The following is a 19,105-nucleotide window of genomic DNA, read 5'->3' on the forward strand; positions in this document are numbered from 1 at the left end:
TCTAGGTCCTAGCTTGGATATGGAGCTATCCAATGCTATGCACAGCATGGGGTTCATGATGATTTAACATATCAAATATATGCAACATACTTCAAAAATTATAATCAAACCATGCCCACTAACATCGGTGAGGTGTCATGAAAGAGGGTTTAGTGCCATACAGAACAAAGATGAGGAGGATGGGCATGATCTATTAGTATCCTTCCCATGAATATCGCCAAAAAATTTCCGAATCAATTCCATACATTGTCAAAAGCCTTTCCACAATCGATATAGAACCTAAAGGGATTTCTTTGGCCTCGATAATGAGTTGCTATTTGCATTCCTCTGGCCCAACTCGCCAGCCTTTCAAACTCTCTCAAACTCTCATGCCGAGCGAAATCCCGGAAAATTTAGCTTAGTGTACGCTGTGACAAGGGATAATGTGCTATTACGCTGGTCAAGAAAGCGGAAGATGCCGCAGATCGCAATCATTTCAGTAACGAATACCTCATCACGAAAGAGGTTGCATGTGGTCGCAAATCTTTCGATAGTATTGTGAAGAACGTCTTCTTATCCAGGATGATAAACAAGTGAAGAGATGGAAAGAACACTTCACCGCAGTTCTTAACCGTATTACATCCAGTGAAGTTTCTCCTCATATGAATGAAATGGCTAGTTGCCGTAAAATGCGGATACGAACTGTTCCTCCAAGCAGAAGAGAAATCATTTCGGGCATCAATGTACTCAAACGGAGTAAAGCCGCTGGGCTTGACGGTCTGCCCGCAGTTATTTATCACTTCACCTCCAGTTACTGCTGATCTGCTTCTTCCACTCGTACAGAAATCTTACGAATCCGAGACCTTTCATGCGTGCTCCCTGCCATTGCAAAGATAATAGCTAAAACATTTCTGGAACGCATCAAAGAACATCTTGGAAGCTTAGTTGACAGAGAGGAGTTTGGTTTCCGCTCGGGATCCTCCTGCATTCACCACTTCAGCACCCTACGGATCATTTTCGAACAGTGCGCAGAGATTAAGTCTACGCTGCAACTGCTCTTCATCGATTTCGAGCAAGCTTCGATAGCGTTAACAGGGAGTGTATCTGGAGTGTTCTACGCAGGAGGGGCATTCCAGAGAAATTAATAGTTATTATCAAAGTAACATGTGACGGCGTAATATGTCACGTGCTACAACGAGGTAAAATCTCGGCGGATTTTGAGATCCAAGCGGAATCCGCCAGGATTGCATCCAATCACAGATATTTTTTTTTCTTATCGGTGAAGTTCTGTCCTTGTCCGGAGGAGGTGAAGGAGTTCGACTACGCAGATGATATCTGTTCGTTCTCTCACCGGGTCATGGATCTTAGTCAAATGGATTTGAAAAGAAAAGCCAGTAGAGTTGAACCGAAGATACATGCAAACAAAACCAAGCTTCTCAGTCCGACGGGTCATCACACTCTCCCTATCCGCATTAATGGGCAGAGCGTCGAAAGCGTTGATCAATTTGTAGGAACCGTGGTTTCTGCCGATGGTGGCACCGAACTGGGTGCTACCCGACGCATGAACAGCGCTAGATGCTCTTTCGCTGCCCTGTCTAAAATCTGGAAATGCAGTTATCTCAACACCAAGATAAAGTTAAGACCGTTCTGTGCTAGTGTTCTTCGTGGGTTACCATAAGGGAATAGCACATGGAAAGTGAATTCCACTGTTACCCAAAAGTTCCAGGCTTTTATCAATACCTGTCTGAGTCGTGCATCAGCGTGCGCTGGCCTGACCCTATCTCAAATCAGGAACTTGATCAGCGCACAGGCCTATCACTCGTACGCACTGTTTTCGGAAGACGGAAGAGGCAGTGGATAGGTCGCACTTTAAGAAGAGACGACAATTGCATTACGGGCTACGCCATTCAGTGGAAGTCACTCTCCCAAGATGGCCGACGGGTGGGTCTCCCCAAGGGCACTTGTTGTAGAACAGTAAAGGAGGAATACGAGCGTCTCGGGAAGTCGCGGCAAGGTAACCGCAAGCGATGATGTATAGTTGTGGTTGGCGCGTTATATCCCACCAAGGCGTGAATTAGAACCATATAATCGGGAAACTATTAGGACGAGGAAAAACGAAGGAATATTGCATGCCATTAAATGCATTCTCCCGTCAGATTGTCACTGAACAAAGAAAAGGAAATGTTGCAAAGCTGCGGACATTACAAAATCCACAACTTTTTCTTTCTGAAGCGTTCAGCTTTTGGTTTCCCAGCTTGTTTGTATCTGTTTTAAGTGAACTTCGGCAAGCTCTCTGAATGACTGTTATTGTAAAACCAAAAAATAAGCCTTTGAAAATAGTTCACAATTTAATTAACTACGTATAAATTGAACTGTCGTACAAGCAAAGTTACTGACATATGCCCACTTTTGCATAAAACCTTTCATACCTGAAGTATCTAGCTTTCGATTTTCCGACTTGTTTAGTAAATTTACTTGTTTAGAAGATTGACGTTACACAATAACAACATAAAATTATAACAATAAAATTTCAATAAAAAATAATCAAATCAATATCCATAATTTTGTAAATCGCTATATGTCCCTATTTCTAGTAAAAGTTATTTTAAAATTGGAACTTTATCGAACACAAAACGGACATATTTCACGGTAAAAGAACTCCTAGACATTTTTCTCTGCCACAAAAATAGGTTTTGTTCTCATTTATTAGGCTTAAGTAGCTTCATAAGATGCTTAATATTTAAATTTTGCAGAAGACAGGTGAAAGCAGTTAATTATGCTACGTAGAATCAAACTCCACCGAATCTCAAATTTTAGTTAATCTCCTTTTTAATAATTTTTTTTCCATAAATCCAGCACATGATTCCGAAGAATCAATTCTCCAATCATATAAATCCAACAACCATATCAGATATTAGATTTGTAAAAGCGGATAACAACAAAGAGGCTTAAAGTCGTATCGGTCAAAGCATTAAATCCTATGTTGATTACATTAAATTGATTTATGACCATATTAAAGCTATGCTTTGATACATCGGAAATCGATTTATTATCAGTACAGTTAAATTCAAGGTCTTTGCAGAAACCGCGGAGCAAAGAAAAGGATTTTAATGCTAATCATTCGATTTGCAATCGACACAAATTATAACTATGTGATAGATTAAATGTACTTACGTACGCATGTATGTACCATATGCATATGTAGATACATGTATTATGTTTGGAGACCATAAACGGAAAAGAACTACGTTTTTCAAGTGAGCAAAACTTACATATGTCGTTAGCAATTCTCATCTAAGGTAATATTATCTTATTTTTAACCTAATATCATAATTTAAAATTATTCCAAACTTTAATGATAATACAACTTGATCAAGTAATAAGATCTGTATTTTCGCATTTCTGATCCATTGTTCAATAAAACGAACGTGGGGTGTACCCCAGCATTCGTCGGACCTAGAACAAATGAAGTAATTGACCTAACAAAGATATTGGGTTTGATAAGAGACTGGCGGGTGCTAGACGAACCCTCACTGACAGACAACCACTACTTAGAATTTTATCTGACTATTCCGGACGAAGAAACTGTCATACAAAGACGGGATCCTAGGAAAATGAATTTGGCAAACTCCTAGCTCCCTAGGCGACTAAGGTGACACTTAGCAATTAGCGGCGGTTTTCATATTAGACCACACAATAACATAAAGATTTGTCAAATTAATTTGCAGCATGCCAAGTGGCAGGACTGCGCTTATATATATATATATATATATATATATATATATATATATATATATAGTTAAAAAAGTCCATGGACCCTCTTCCCGCCCAACCGGACCGAGGGGCGACCAACCTAAGGATGGGCTGTGGGCAACATCCAAAGGCCGCGCATCACAGCTTTATTTAAGTTCTGCGGGACTAATCCCGTCGCTGAAATTATCACTGGGACTACTTCGATCTTTTGTAGTCTCCAAGTATGCTTCATATCGTCTGCCAAAGGGCCGTAGTTCCGGATTTTTTCGTGCTGGTTTTCAACAGTGTTCCGGTCCAACGGTACGACTACATCGACTATAAAGCACGCTCGTTCTTCCTTCAGAAGCAGAACTAGATCGTGTCTGTTATGATTAACACTGTGGTCAGTGGCAATAGTGTGATCCCACAGTATTTTGACCCGATCATTTTCCAAGATTCTCTGCAGAGTATACTTATAGTAAGGATGGTAGGTTGCCACGAAGTTATACTTCAACGCAAGGTTTTGATGGAGAATCTTGCAGACGGAGTTATGACGATTGGTGTACTCGGTACCGCTCAACATCCTGCACGCAGATGTTATGTGCTGGATGGTCTCCTCTTCGCACTTGCATAACCTACAACTGGAGTTTGTGATTGAAGAGTCGTGAAGAATGTACCGTTTATAATTTTTTGTTGGGAGCGAAGCATCCTGAAATGAAGTTAGGAATGCTTCGGTCTCATAGAACAGTAGACCATTAGTCAACCATTTGTTGGAGGCTTCGATGTCAATGCCTGGCAACAACAATTTTTTTATATGACCTAAGTGAATGGGTTTCTCTTTCCACATGTCGATCTTCTGTTGGACTGAAGTAACATTCGACATGGGATCCCATTCTCTGCTTCTCAAGTTCAAAGGAGATAATTTATTATCTGCCATGACGGTAGCCTGATGTATTTGGCTAGAGGATTGTTTCTCATAGAAAAACTCACGAAGAGAATGCACTTGATTGTAGTGCAACGTTTTTAAATCAAGTACCCCCCTTCCTCCCTGATGACGTGGGATAGTGATCCTCAATTTTTCGGCAGCTCTATTGTGCATGTTGTTGTTTGCAAGAACTACCCTTACCCGTCTATTGACAGATTCTAAATGCGTATTACTCCACTGTATCACACCGAAAGTGTATAGAAGGACGGCAATGCCGAAGGTGTTAATCGCCATGATTTTATTTTTCCCGTACAGCTCAGTTTTAAGGACAAGATCCAGACGCCGTTCAAATTCCCCAACCAACTTAGATTTGATTATTGCCACAGAAGGTGTTGTTGCTTGCAATATGCCGAGGTATTTGTAGACGTCGTCCGAATCCATACCCTCAATTCGGATGTTATTTTGGCTGTATCCTTCGTTGTCGGTGTGTTTTCCCCGAACAATTGTTTTTATGCGACATTTTTCCAAACCCAACTGCATGCCGATATCCCTGCTGAACTGAATGGTGATGTCCAGCAAGGAGTGAAGTTGGTTCTCGTCTTTGGCATACAATTTGATGTCGTCAATGTACATCAAATGTACATTTCGACAATATGCCATGCTTGACTTGGCACCCATATTTGCTTTAAACAAAAGATGGGATAGTGGATTCAAACCCAAACAAAACCACAGTGGGCTTAGAGAGTCGCCTTGGAAAATGCCACGCTTGATTGGTATCTCTCCTGATGTTTGTGAGGATACCGATAGCTTTGTGCTCCAATTCTTCATTACTGTTTTCAGAAGAAGAACGACATTCGGGTTGATTTTATACAAGCGTGGTTGTAACCACGAATGTGATATGGAGTCAAAGGCTGATTTATAATCGATGTAGGCTGTCGAGATATTTCGTTTCTGATGGACAGCCTACTTTACAGCTACCGTATCGATTATAAGCTGTTCTTTGCAGCCCCGGGAGCCTTTTGCGCATCCTTTTTGCTCCTCAGCTATCAATTTATGAACATCAAGATGTTTTGAGATGTTCGCGCACAGAACTGAAGTGAGGACCTTGTAGATGGTAGGAAGACAAGTAATTGGTCGACATTTTGAAGGGCAAGAGGCACCCTGTGGGGATGAGGAAAGTTATCCCCTTGGTGAAAAATTGTGGAGCTAAATCAGGATCGGCAATCATCTGATTAAATTGATTTGCTAATATCCTGTGAGTGCTCTTGAACTGCTTCAGCAAGAAGTTGTGCTCTTGGCGCCTTCCAGTTACCTGCCTTGTCAAGGGCTGTTTCTACGTCGACTTCAGTTACGTCAGGCATGGTCATTTCGGGGAGGGCCTCGCATGAACGCATAAGGTGTGGGAGCCACGCTGCTTCTAAATTGCAACGGCCCCAAACACTTCCCCAGAAGTTTTCTACCTGATCCAGATCGAGGTTACTTTCCATACCTGAGTTGGTGAGATTTTTGTAGAATCCCCGTTTGTTCTGGAAGAACAAGGTGTTGTCTGTACTTCGCTGGAAACTTTTTTGATACCTACGGATGCGATTGGAGCATACCGCAAGTTTCTGCTTCAGCACCTCGAGGATTTCTTTGATTGGCATATCATTGGACAGATGGTAGTTTCCAATGATGTTCGCAACGCATCTGTGCACTTTTGGTGATGGATTTCCAAGGAGTGCTTGCGTGACACGATCAATCTCCTTTCTCAACTTTTCGACTCTTTTGTTGAGTCGAAACACCCAGAACGGTAAAGTCCTTCTGCGCATACCTCTGTTATTCGCTCTAAGATGTTCATTATGGAGACGAATAACCGTGGCAGCTGCAACGTAGATCAGGCTGTGAACCTCTGTAGCAGTAATCTCGCTAGCCAAACGATCAGCCAAAATTCTATCAACGGCATCAATGATGTTAGTAGTTGCCGAAGTAAACTTCAGTTTTGGGATCTTTGGCCTAGCGTCTGAGAGAATCTCAGAATACTCTGTGAATGCGACCTGAAATGCGGTCAAAGCCTCATTATAAATTGGGTCGACATCCCCAGTCACTAATCTTCTCCTGATTACTGGGTTCATGGAGTGCCTTATAAGTGGAGTATTCGTATTGCTCCTTTGTTCAGTCCGGTAAGTTGGTGACTCCAAGCCGAGGTCAAGTGAAACCTCTTGGAATATTTATTGCCTGGTTGGTAGGGCAACTCGATTATTTTTCACTATCACCCGGTATTAATTGACAACGTTCTGCTCCAGAACATGACTTAGTTCCGGGAAGCGGGTTATGAACGCGTCATGAAGTCGATGTCTGTACCCTGATGGATTCCGTTCCAAATCCGTGACACGGTAATAGGCGCGGACGATAAATTCGTTAAGTTGGTTCGTCCAAACCATGCGACGCCTAGGTCTCCCGTCCTTGGTGGTTGATGGCATAACCGCCAAAACATCCAAGGGCGAAGAGCCGCTCTGGTGTTGTTGAACGACTTTTAACCGTGTTGGGTACTGTCTTCGTGTCCCTGAGGTCCCATCAAAAGAATTTGAAATATTTTCCCCAATTTTGTTCCCACGAGTGTTGGGGTGGCAATCAACCCTGCCCCAATGTTGGAATGTCCCATGGTTGCCTCCAAAGGTAGGGAAGGTATTTGGAGGGGAGCCGCTGAAATACAGTGTAACGTCACTGCAATTCATCCGATAGGCGCGTCGATCCCTTCACCCCCGATTACGGATTTGTTAAGGAGGTTTACTCCCCCTGAACGGGAAGAATCGGTAAGGGAGGACGAACACAAAGGGAAAAATTCTGCTTGTCCACGGCTACTTATTTCCAAGATTAACTTGCGATATTCGTAGCTGACCCGGTGGGTCATGTCATTATCCGCAACCCATGACACGTGCCTGGTCGCATGCAGCTCTGCGTTTGCAACTCAGGTGAGGATAAACCTGGTACTGGTATATATGTATATTGCCAACACTAGATCCATAGGTTCAGTTTGACAAAATTTGTGATATTGGATTTGTAAAGGTTGGCTAGGATCTTCTTCGATAAGAAATTCTCAGGACTGAAGACCTGCGTCCTGATATCAAAATTGTTAGAAGCAAATGCTGTGACAATTCTGTCCCCCGGAACTAGCCACCGTACAACACCAGATTAATGGCAAGAGAAGAAACGTCATAGATGCCTCTGATTACTTTGGCTACTATTCTTTGTCATTCTCCATCGCAAGAACTAAAGGACCTGACAGTGCATCAAATACGGTAAAAAATTCCCCAGTAGAATCAGTATTTAGAAAAACTCAGGAGACCAACTAGGTCCGAATCATAAAAGTAATAAGAATAAGACTGGCTAAATACAAAATCTCCCAGTGTGAATATAGGAGACTTGTAAAACGTTTGAAACAAGATTCATTTAGGACATACTGTGAGGAACTGGAAGGCTAAAAAGAGACTTTCAAGCTGTGCAGTGTACTTAAAAAGAATGAATTGATCAATTTGAACTCCCCTAGAAAACCGCATAATATTTTCACAAACTCCAATTCCAGTCAGTACAGACACCCTTGGAAGTACACCATCGAGGGCAACAAATGATAGAAGGAACAAAATTGGAGATTCCTGCAACAGAAAAGTACTGCAAAAGAAAACAAAATACTGCGAGAGCGGTTGTTACCAATGGAAAAGTAAGACAAGCTACACTATCCTTTGGGGGTTTCAAAGTACATGACATATGTAGATCGCTTCTACCGAACGATGCTAAAGCAGGGCAGAGAGCACCTAGAGCGACCGCTTGAAATTTTTTTTTTTGTCTCACTATAGGCTACATGGCCTCTCGGCAAAGGTTACAGTAGTTTGTGTAAAACAAAACCTTATCAAAATCGGTTTACTGTTTGCCTGTCTGTTTATCTATCGCTCATAAGCGCTTTTCTCAGAAACTATTCCACCGATTAACACCAAATTTGGTGTGAAGGTGGGAACTGAATACGCCCACGTATGCTGTGAGTAACATTGCTGCACATTGAATTTAAGGAGATACATACACGTCAAATATCGATGCAACATTTTTCTTCGCCGTATATAGCTATGTGAGGTGTCAAATGAAAAGTCCCGAGGAGTACTTTACGAAGCAGATATTAGTTTTGACCTCCTAGTCTGGTTGAGTATTATGAATACAGTACTGTGCTGATCAAATCATTAGGTTGTTGCACATGAAATGGCCGATTTGGTACTAAAATTTGAGACGTCTGTAAAGCTTACAAAAATTTATTTAATTGATCAAAATAGGTGCCAGTCGATGCAAAAAACTTCTGTCAGCGAGATACAAGAGCATATATGCCAGTTTCGTAGGAATCCAATTTTCGGGTGTTGATAAACTCATCGAAGGCAATTTTGATGGCCTCTTCATTCCTAAATTGTTTTTCCGCCAAAAAATAATCCAAATGCTTAAAAAAGTGGTAGTCGGTTGGTGAAAGGTCCGGTGAGTATGGTGGATGAGGCAGAGTCTCATACTGCACTTCGTTCAACTTTTGAATTGTTGTTTTGGAAACATGAGGTCGTGCATTGTCGTGAAGGAGTATCACACCATCTCTATTGAATAATCTCGGCCGTTGAATACTCAATTTTTGGTGCGAGGAGTCGAGTTGAGCACAGTATTTCTGTGCATTTATCGTTTCTCAAGGTGCTAAGAAAGAATAGTGGATAACTCCAGCTGTACAGTCACCATTACCTTCTTCTAGCTCCACCAAACAGTCACCATTACCTTCTTCGGATGGAGGCTCGGTTTCGGCATATGCTTCGGTGGCTCATAAGCATCTAGCCATTGTGCTGGTCGGCGACGATTGTCGTATAATATCCACTTTTCCTCACATGTCACTTTTCTGTGCAAAAAGGGATCGCTTCTGTTGCGGGAGAGTATAGAACTGCAAATTTCCATTCGAAGTGCCATGTTTTGCTCTGTAAGGGCTTGCGGAACCCATTTATCGAGCTTTCCGCCTTTCCAAGTTGTTGCAAGTGCCGGGAAACTGTCGAATAGTGTACGCCCAGTTTCTTTGCAATGTCTCTCACAGGCAGACGTGTGTTGGATTCGATGGTACCGTACCAGCTCCAAATGTGCTGTTAATGTTCCTGGCCGCCTCCACTGCTTTATGACCGAGTTTGAACTCACATAGAAAAAGTATACGTTCTTGGTTCTTTTCCATCTTTTTTTCCTTTTTATTCACTGTTATCACAACGATGGTCAAAACTGAAACGACTCCTTGATTAAATGTATGAGTATTTACACTTCATTGTCCGACACCAACAGCGCCAACTGTTGATGGTTTGATACAGCAAAATCTCAACTAACTTCACTTAATTGCCAAATAAGCCATTTCATGTGCAACAATTTAATATTTGCCTAAATGGCACTTAAGAAGGTAGTACCCAGTTACATTGTTAGCTATGTGCACGTGAAACATTCATCTACTCAAAGTTCCTCGCATAAGGAAATAAAAAACCTTTCATTCCTGTACTATTCAGCTTCCGGTTTTCCAACTTGTTCAAACCCAAAGAATTCAACTTAACATCGTTCTCCCTGAAATATCTGGAAAGGCTAGGAAATTTAGGATCGGTGGTGTGTAGAAATATACGAGTATGTATGTATAATGCACTGTTGATTTGATTGACAGTTGGTGTCTCAGGCATGCGTTTTCAATAAATCCAAAAAACCACAATGGTATTATTTACGAAGGGGAGTAAACTAAATCATCTTTGCTTTCCTGAGATGAGGGGTTTGACCAATCCTTCAATCATCCGAAGAAGTATCTGCCAATTAGTTTAGAACAAGCATGTAGCAGAGTTTAAACGAGCACTCGCAGACTATGAGGTGTGCAGGCACTCTTTTGCCTCGACATGGGGAATTAATCATCATATAGTAATGTGTATATATGATGCTATCATTAAACCTACTCTGCCATGTTTGTTATATATGATAGCATGCTGTTCTAAATCCCTGATAAAGGGAGAGTGTTTGAGGCAATGTATTTTGCAACATCCTCAGTAAAACAAAAATTAAATGCTGAGATCAGGGAAAGAGATAAATAAAGTATAGTTGGACTTACTGCGCTTTGAAAATTCTACCTTATTTCTCTCTTGGTGGCCTGTCGCGCAGAAGGCCAACCAAGTAAATGCATTAAATGTTGTTAAAAACAAAAATGGTCTTGTTGAGATACCCAAAGCCTCGGAGAAATGGTAGGGGGTTCACCTCAGTCGACACCCCGGTTCTGTCGAGAGATTGGCAAAGGTTCTTGACAAGAAATAAGCTAAATATCGGTATCCTCGCTATAAAGAAGGAGGAACTGGTGGTGGTGCGATTTCTTGAGAGAAAAAAGAAATGATCACACTTACCCAATTACCAACCATTGCAAATGGCGAAGAATCGTGGAACGACGTTAAAGACATGATCCACAAGGCGACGTGTGAAACCCCTCAGGGTAACCAAATCTAGAACCAAGTACTCGGATCGATCCTTAAACGACGTTTCTCGTCCCTCAGATCTTAAGGAGGCGCGGTCTTTAAGGCATATCTTGGTATCCTCCGGACATAATAATCGAGAGTACTCAGTCCTCGTGGTTGACCTGGGTCAAACCGTTCAACCCAATTTATTTTTATTTTGGAATACCGCTGTGATTTTTTTTTTAAATTTATACACTAATCTTAAACTAGCTCTGATATTATTTTTCAATGCGGATATATGGTTGCAGCATTGCATTGTATTTTTCCAATATGTAATGTGTGATAGCACCGACATAGCCTCCGAATTGTCCATCAGGCCAGTTAAAATTCTAAGGAGAGAACACATATAGAGGAAGGTTCTGCAGAGTTTTAAATTAGGCTGATTAAAAAAGTGGAGTCGAGTAGGATATTCCACACAAGAGAAGTTCCTTTGCGTTTGACCTTTTTATTGGCAGGACAATCACAATTGCGAGAAAAAGACCAGATGAAGCAATACTTGGGAATGCTACGTGCGAGCGAGTTGCTGCTAATGTTTAGTACTGACTTTTATGTGGAACAACAGCGAACCAGGGTATCTAAGTTCGACTGCAGGGGCATGCAGTCTATAAGAGAACTTACAAGTGAAAAAAGCTTAAGATCGTCGGCATAAATCAAAAAGTGACCATAAGGAGAGGGAAGGTCACTGATGAGAAACAGAGATGGTAGTGGACCCAGAATGGAACCTGGGGTGCACCGGAGGAGAGAGGGAAGGAACAAGAGATTCGGCTATCAAATTTAACGGCAGGAACGGTTAGAGAGGTAGGCGGTAAAGGACTTCCTGCCGAAAGTTTAGACATTTCCCAACGAAGATGATGACATCTAATAGGTTAATACTGGTGGACCGACGTTTCAAAAGGCTGTGCTGCTCTTTGCTATAAGATGGGCAAAGTGCGCAGTTAACCAGGCGTTGACCTTTCTCTCAAGAAGTTCAGAACAAGGGGAGTGAAGGAAAATAAGACGGTAATTCACAGCGGGTAGCACGCGAATGTCATTTTGATTTATTCTTTTGGTAAGGTTTAGTGCGACCAAAAAAAGGATTGATCGACGTCATCGAGGTCGTGGGGATCACATGCTTCGCACACGACACACATACCGATGATGAGCAAGTGTTGCTTTTGATGTAGTCGAGAAAGTCGCTCGAGGAGATAGAATAAATCAACCTGGATACAAAAATCGCCTAGATGTTGCGGCAACTTGAAGCATCGGACAGGTGAACCATGCAGTTGCAGGTTGCGGTACTGCGGTGGTTATCGTCGTTGGAATGTTGGAGGGAAAGCACATTGAGTTCGACGTAAACAAGGTGAATTGTGGTGCTGCGCAGCACTACTATCGTCGGGTGAGGGTTGTGCCACATGATTGATATAGAGTCAAAGTCGTTTGGAGCGGACAGGAATGGTCCTCTGATTTACATAGATATGGTGCCAGTGTTAACCCCAACTTTCGCTGGGGAAGCAAATAGGGAGCGAAGTGGGGCAATGATTTTAACATAAAGAAAACATAATAACAAAACCGCGATATTTTTACTATATTCTCATTCTACAAGTGTACTGCCAACACAAAACCTTATTAAAATCGGTTTACTGTCTGTCTGTCTGTTCGTCTGTCTGTCTTTTTTTTTTCTTGAGGAGGTGGAAATCTTCAAAAGACACTGGTCTGGACACACCAGCGTGTGGAATTTTTACCCACTAAAACCACCCCTGACTCTCCCCCTGCCCCGCGGAACCACCATAAGGTATTACATCACGGGGCGGAGTCAGCTCACTCTAGCTTAATCCCATTTCTTCTATACGCAGCGCACGTGACCGTGCTTTTCTCCTTTCCTCTGCCTTTCGCAATTTATCTTGAATAGATGCGATCATGGAGTTGCATCCCAATTCTCTTGATGTGCTAGCATTTTCGGCACCAGATTTTCTGGTACCAGCACTTCTCTTAGAGTCTCCTCTAGATTCCTTCTTTCTTCCACAAATCTCGGACAGTGGAAGAATACATGCTCTGGGTCCTCTGGGAGTCCATCACAATTTAGACAGTCCGGTGAGGTCTCCAATTTAAACCCGTGAAGGTATTGGAGATATCCTCTATGTCCCGTGAGAAACTGGGTGAGATTATAATTAATCTCACCGTGTCGTCTCTCCAACCACTCCTTGATGGAAGGAATGAGCCTGTGAGACCACCCTTTCCCGACCGTTCCCACTGCTCTTGCCATCTATTTATGGATCTCTCCCTCTCAGCGTTCTTCGTCTGCAATAAGTGAGAGATTGGCTTCGCATGGTATATATTCGCCATCTCATCTGCCAAGATGTCAATCGGCATCATTCCAGAGATGAGGAATGCTGCATCATCTGAGACAGTCCTGAAGGCAGAGCATACCCTCAGAGCTGTCCTCCTGTACACTGCATTCAGTTTGCTAGTATTAACTAACATCCACAACGCCTCGTTTCAAACTGGGGTCGCATAGAGCATGATTGAGGTCACCACCCTGGCTATAAGCAACCTAGAGGTATGCCGTGGCCCTCCCACGTTCGGCATCATCCTCGCCAGGGCCATACTAGTAATGGATGATTTATCACAAACATACTGTACGTGTTGCTTATAGCTGAGCTTCCTGTCTGTCACCACCCCCAAGTATTTGATGTCGTCTTTCTGTCTGTCCGTCACAGGCATTTTTCTCGGAGACGGTTGTAGCGATTCACACCAAATTTGGTAGAAAGGTGGAAACTGGAACGCTCACGCATATAGTCGGTTACATCCTTTTATGTCGAATTTAAGGGGGGGGTCCCCATACATGCAAAAGGGGAGTGTACATTTTTTTCCATCAAATATAGTCATGTGGGGTATCAAATTAAAGGTCTCGGTTAGCACTTTCCGAAGCCGGTCTTAGTTTTGACATTTCTTGAAAAGGTGGGGAGTGCGGGGGGTTGAAAGTTATCATTTCTTTAACGAACCCATTCTCAGAAACCACTCAACCGAAAAATGTGAAAAAAATCAGAGGACTGCCACCATATGGTGCCTAAGCTCCGAAATAACCTCCATACCGATACCTGTTCAAATAAAGTTAATAATACTACAATTCTATAATTTATAGTAATGGACAGGAAAACCCCCCTTATATTCACCCTAGAATCACAACCATGTAGGCTATAGCAAAGAGCATGATCCTGCCAAATTTGGTGAAAATCGCAGTTGTCATTACATTTGTGTGAGTGCGGATGTTGAGGCTAACCCAATTGATCTTGAATCAATTCCTCAACAGATAGACAAATTAAAGCTTCCGTCGTCACTGCATCCTGCATGGGAAGATCATCGCAGCCAACAGAATCTTTCCTCGATGCCCGTGACACCGGTATTCAGCACTGTACACCATAGAGTCAAACCTAAGTACTGGCGGCCCTGCACGGTCAACTTTCTTTAATAATAATAATAAACGTTGGCACAACAATCCATATTGGATCAGGGCCTTGAAGTGTGTTAGAGCACTTCATTCAAGACTGTGACGGTACACTATAGTACACTGTAGAAGGCAATGTGGTCAGCATTGCGCTCGCCCAAGATTATTACCCTGATTTTCACATTTGAGTCGACTGATACCCCACATCAACTCAAGATAACAAATCCCTCTTCCACCAGTGACATTTGAACCGCGACCTTCCGCTACGACAGCCCAGCACTCTAACCACTTGAGCCATCAACTTTCTTTACTTTTCTGTTTTTGAGATAGCTCTGCCCTCGTGATTGACCATAGTCATGCGAATGGAAATTATGGCCACCTTGTTAGGGGTGGTTTCAATGTAATTTTACGGTGCCGAAGACGATTTTTTAGCAAACCATTTTTCAGTGCTCTCAGGCCCTGCCAGCGAACTTCCAATAAGTAGGTAGGGCACACCATTCTTTGAATAAATTGAAGCTTGTATAACTGAACAAAAAAAGTAGGAACAATTTTCCCCGAGTTGAATTTTCAAAAAGGTCAGCTTCTTCCCAGTACCTAAAACCTGAAAAGTTCTTAGCCATTGTTGTCATTATGCTTAACCTTTATAAAATATTCACTCTACAATCCAAATGAAATAAACACATGCTTACACCATAATTAATTTTCATTGTATAGTTCTCCTGGAAAAATAATGTAGAACGTTTGAAAGGTGTTGATGGGCAATTTTAAGAAAAACAGTAGTATTCAGTAATATTCATTTCAAAGCCTACCTTTCATACACGTGAAGACAGCAGCAATTATCCTTAATTTCCTACGAAATGTAAACGAAAACGTTGACATGCTAAGAAGCAAAAATTATAGATAATCTTGAAATTAGGCTTGCGGCTGTTATGCTCGCAAGTATTGTAAGAATGGTAACTATTATTATAGTTGAATTGCTACTCTGGAGGCGAAAAAAATCTTAATAATCTTTACGGCAATTAGGCAGCTGGTAATTATCTGTCAAGATATATAATTTTTCATGAAAACACTTATCGATTGAAGTTCAAGGAACTAAACAATATAGGGTTCAAGGAACTATACCACGTACGAAGGTTACATGAATTATAACTTACCCAGTTCACCACTAATTATTACGGTAAATAAATAAGGGTGAGTTTTTTTGTCTTTGTGAATTACTTTGTCCACTATTACTCTATATTCAATTCAAATATTCAAACACGACGGTTTCGTTCATTATTCTGCGTATACTCGTCAGATGTTGATATGTGAGCAACCCGACCACAGTCAACTGATAAGTAACTCCCACTCACTTATGAATTATCCACTAAATATTTTTTGGATAAGGGAACTTGGGATCCCTACCTCAATGGAACAGCAAGCCGTCTGGTTGAGTTAACTTTGGTTCAATGAACAATCCCTAAAATTCTTTAAACACATAACGATGCAATATTTGCTGGGTTTAACGCTTTCCAAGATTTGGTCAACCTCATTCTAGTCGCTTGCTGCTCTTCGAATCGATCATTCGACACCTACCATATACCGCTACCCATTGAAGTCGTTGTACCTCGATAGCAATCCAGGCATCAGGCTCATTATGTATCCTACACAGTTCATCTCCAAATCCATTCTTCCATTTTCACTATTCCAGTTATTTATCCAAAAATGTTATTTATCAAGAAAGCGTCTTGAGAAGATATTTAATATGTTCGCACCTGTATTAGATGATTTACCCCCGAAATCACAGCACGAATCTGATAGCTGTTTGCAAATGCATTGATTGCAATCAATGTTGAACATTCATTGATTGTCCTGGAATATCCTGCGCAAGGCATTGCAAGGTAACCTTTTATTACAGCAATCATCATCAACGGCGCAACAACCGGTATCCGGTCTAGGCCTGCCTTAATAAGGAACTCCAGACATCCCGGTTTTGCGCCGAGGTCCACCAATTCGATATCCCTAAAAGCTGTCTGGCGTCCTGACCTATGCCATCGCTTCATCTCAGAGAGGGTTTGCCTCGTCTTCTTTTTCTACCATAGATATTGCCCTTATAGACTTTCCGGGTGGGATCATCTTCATCCATACGGATTAAGTGACCCGCCCACCGTAACCTATTGAGCCGGATTTTATCCACAACCGGCCGGTCATGGTATCGCTCATAGATAGATTAGAGCAATACCCTTATATTTATGTTTGTCCATAAAATGGTGTAGGGTAGTATAGGTCCCAGGGCGAAACGTCGATTGGTACCCACGATGGAGCATAAAACCTGGGAAATGCCTGCTGAACCAACACCAACAGTTCTACTATCAAACCCTAACTCTACCTCCACGTGGTGACCGCTGGGAGCACTTTCTTAACGAAAAGCAGCAGACAGAAAAGGATGAAGGCGAGTCTCCCGCGCCTAAAAACGGTACAAACTGTACCAACTGGTCCTCCAGGTTGGGGGTTGGGTAGGGCTCTGACAAGCCTACACGGAAAGCAACTTGTTACGAAGCCGCAACAGAAGCCTCGGACTGGACTGATAACACAACGACGAACCCGGCAACGAACACGGAATAACGATTTGTGCATTTTCTCATGGAACGTGCGCTCCCTGTACAAAGATGGAGCTGCCAAGCAACTAGCCGATACCCTGTCCCAATATAGGGCTGATGTAACAGCGTTGTAGGAGATGCGTTGAACAGGGATCGGTTTCCTGGAGAAAAGTCGCTACACCATATATTATAACGGCCATCCAGTAAACCATGTACTCAGAGTAGGTTTCTCTGACACCCAAAAAATGAAACCTGCTGTTATCGTCTTGGAAAACATAAGCGAACGGCTATGCACTCTGCGCTTGCGAGGTAAATTTAGAAATATTAGCCTCATTAACGATTACGCTCCTACAGAGGAGACTGCAGAGTCGGAGAAGGATACCTTCTACGAGGCAGTAGGCGATACCGCGATACATTGGCTCCCATAGCTTACACCAAAATACAAATGATGACTGCCGATCATTCAATTAGTAGTGTCACACGAAATGGTTCTTGGAAGTACCTGGTTGGCGGGGAAAGCGGTCCACAAACAAACGTGAACCTCTCCAGACAGAACTTTGAACCCGTCCTCTTTAACCTGACCCTGGAGAAAGTGATCCGTGATGCTAATACTCAAGCACTGGCCTATGCTGACAATATCGACGTCATGGGAAGAACTACCCGGGACGTACAAACTGCCTTCATCCAGATCGAGCAACTGGCGCGAGATCTTGGGCAACGTCAGCACCGAAAACTAACCAACCAACAACATCAAGCCGCACTGGTCAAACAGGAAGAATAAAGATAGGAGACTACAACTTTCAGCCCGCAAAGTCAATAAGGGAAATATCTATGGTAGAAAAAGAACACGAGGCAGACCCTGCGTAAGATGGAGCGATGGCGTAGGTCAGGACGCCAGACAGCTTTTAGGGATATCGAATTGGTGGACCTCGGCGCAAAACTAGGATGTCTGGAGTTCCTTATTAAGGCTACCGGTTGTTGCGCCGTTAATGATGACGATAAAAATGGCACGTGCTGCACTGAAGTAAACTTTCTAAGAAAAACGAGATTTAAATGTAATTTATGAGGGCTATGTTTCTAATCGTAATAGTACATATACAGGGTCTTTTACAGGCGAAGATCGTTAAATTGGCATCTGGGTTTATGTCCTTTGAACATTCAACTTGTACACAAACTGAAAACTCGTGATCATCATTAATGCCGTACTTTTTTGTGAATGAGTGGAAGGAAACACAATTATTAATTCACACTATATTTTGTTCAGTTATGAAGCACACTTTAAGTGGCTACGCTAGTAAACAGGATTGCTGTATAGGAAAATCCATCATTTGTTGTGTTTTATGGGGCGGTAGTAGTATTGGTCCATATATTTTCAAAAATGATGACAGAGCATTCCAATAAATGGAGAGCGCTGTAGGGACATGCTTACTCACTTTTTGCCCCAGTTCGAAGGTACCGATATTGTTGACATGTGATTTTAGTAGGACTACGCCAGCGCGAAATACCTACAATTAATTTTTTGAATGAAACATTGGGCAAACGATTAATTTTAAGAAATGAGCCTGCTTAGTGGTCACCACGTTCTTGTGATTTGACTCCCTTAGAGTACTTTCTCTGAAGTTATGTAAAGGCGTATGCCTATGCCGATAGACCATAAATATTTGAGCACTTGAGAGCCAACAATCGACGCGTTATTACCGAAATACAACCTGATTTAGTGCGGAAAATTTGTAAAAATGGTACCTCCCGGTTACGCAATATACGCGGCAGTCGCAGAAGCTGCTTGCCCGAAATCATATTCAAACATTTTTACTTTAAAATTTTCGGTCAAATAAAGACAATTTTATGGATATCAAAATATTTTTTTCTATTTTAATTCAATTTAACCATCCTATATTTGCTTTCAGCTCAATTACCAATAAACGTATTTATCCTTAACAGTTCCAGGCACGTGTAACAC

Source organism: Hermetia illucens, chromosome 2 (genome assembly GCF_905115235.1).
Source record: "Hermetia illucens chromosome 2, iHerIll2.2.curated.20191125, whole genome shotgun sequence".
In the NCBI taxonomy this organism is placed as follows: Eukaryota; Metazoa; Arthropoda; class Insecta; order Diptera; family Stratiomyidae; genus Hermetia; species Hermetia illucens.